Consider the following 2533-nt stretch of genomic DNA (forward strand, 5'->3'; position numbering starts at 1 on the left):
TGCTGTTATATAGCTGCCTTCCCTCTAGTCTTACACTGCTAAATTACGCGAAATTTAAAAAAACAATTCTTTAAACTGACAGACTAGAGGGAAGCCAGCTATATAACAGCACCCACCGCCAACTCATGAGTTACTCTTGCATGATAGAATAGTGGGAATTGACTATCACTCTTATAGCTCACTCACGGCCACAAAATGAGGAGGGTGCTTTTTGCTGGAACAGGTCGCGGACCGTGAATCCTCGAATTCACAGAAATACATGTTGTATTATAAAATAATTTACTCTTGCTCCTTCTAGTGTACATTTCCTACGAGTGTTAACTTGTTTGTTTGTTTGTAATTAAGCACAAAGCTACACAATGGGCTATCTGTGCTCTGCCCACCACGAGTATCGAAACCCGGATTCTAGCGTTGTAAGTCCGCTGTGCCACTGGGGAGCACGAGTGTTAACATTAATTTTATTTTCCAGCAATGTTTACTCCTTTAAGTTACATAGTATACAATAAGATTGTCAATAAAACTTTACTCCAATCCATTTCCATACAGGCTTACGGTAGTAAAAATACATTAATTTTATTTCAACTACACATTTTGCAACTACTCTGCCTTCAAGGCCTTTCGCTTAATAGCAGAACTCGTCGGGCCCGGCATGGCCAGGTAATTAGGGCACTCGACTCGCAATTCAAAACAAACAAACAGAACTCGTAAGATCGTTGGGTTTACAACACCAAAGTCTGCAAAGCGTTCGAATGATACGCTGTTTGATGTGGGTGATTCACCATAATAACTATATATTTAAAAATATGTTGAATTCTTGATGTGTCATTAACATGGAAACTGTTGCACCATCAACAATAAAATCACTTGTACATTTTTCGTTTAATCTTCCAAGCCTTCTATTCTCTTTCAACTGAGCTTGCTGCAGTCACGTGCTCCTAACTTTGTCGAAAGTGTGGGTGGAGTCCCCGCAAGTGCAAGTAAGAACTGGTGAGCGAAAACACGAGAAATTTTTTGTTAAAAAGTAAAAACGATGGGTAATAGATGCCTCTCCCCCCACCCCACCCCCTACCCGTTTAGGTGCCTATACCTGCAGTTGGAATTATTGATATCGGTATAATACGAAAATATTGTGATATGCAAAAGTATTCTGTTGTAGATTCTCACAAAATTATTTAGATATAATTTATTTATTACTCGCAATAAATATATTTATATCGAAAAAGTCACGATCCTCAACTAAGCCTAATATAATAAAGAAAACGTAAAATCACAACAAGGACTTACTTCGTGTACTGATGATACAGGTAACTAATTGTCTAACTCCGCGTTCACTGAGACAAAGTTCTTTACGATGTAGCTTTTTATAGTGGTATTTAGTGGTATATCTAATCATGAATATTTTGGTTAATTGCTATGTAATTACAGGTTTCAACTAGTGTCTCTGTAACTTTATTTCTAAAATAAGCAAGCTTTAGACAACATTTCCAGTATTTCCATGTTTGTAACAGTCTAGTCTTGAGCACAGGAAACATACACCTCCTTGAGATTACAACACTTCTCCAAGGGACAGTAGCCTTGCACCTTAAGATTATAACATTTCTCCAGGGGACAACAGCCTTGCACCTTCAAATTATAACATTTCCTCAAGAGACAACAACTTCGCACCTTGAGATTATAACATTTCTCCAGGGGACAACAACCTTGCACCTTAAGACTATATCATTTCTCCAGGGGACAACAACCTTGTACCTTGAGATTATATCATTTCTCCAGTGGACAACAACCTTGCATTACCTATTTGTTTTATGGTGTTATTGGACTGGAAATTAATGGAACGTGATATTCACATATTGCTAGCCCAACTTTCTCTTGAGAATACAGAGGTTCATTAGATCTGCTGTTAACTGATACAATTTAAATAAACAGTATCATTTCAAGTTAAACTGTTGTGGTGTATACAACGCCCCCCTCCATTTTGTTCTTCCTCATATTGCGTCACTTAACCTGATTTTAGTTTGTTTGTTTTACATCGTAAAATTCATCTTCAGTACTCGTCAGTTCCTACACTTAAACAATTCGGCCTTCATTCTTTAAACATTAGGGACTCGTTGCCAGCTAGATAGATCTTAGTATTCCTCTGGTTATTGCAGTTATAAATTATCTGCATGTAACTCTTTACTTAAGAATACCATACGACACTTTATGCGCATCTGGACTAAACAATCAGTTCAAAGATCACCCAGAGTTCAGGTATAGCCGTCTATAATTTTGAACTACTGACCAAGAAAAAAGGCAGCGAGCTAGCAATACCTATCTCTGAAACTCTTTTACTGGCTCTCTCAACCAAATAAAGGGATTCTCTGCCTTTTTTATATTCCACCCACAGCCTCAAACACTATACCCTTCGATCTTTAGTCCGACTTGTTAAGTGGCCACTTAGCCAATATTCCACCCACAGCTCAGACACTATACCCTTCGATCTTTAGTCCGACTTGTTAAGTGGCCACTTAGCCAATATTCCACCCACAGCTCA

The sequence above is a fragment of the Limulus polyphemus genome, unplaced genomic scaffold (assembly GCF_000517525.1).
Source record: "Limulus polyphemus unplaced genomic scaffold, Limulus_polyphemus-2.1.2 Scaffold595, whole genome shotgun sequence".
Taxonomy (NCBI): domain Eukaryota; kingdom Metazoa; phylum Arthropoda; class Merostomata; order Xiphosura; family Limulidae; genus Limulus; species Limulus polyphemus.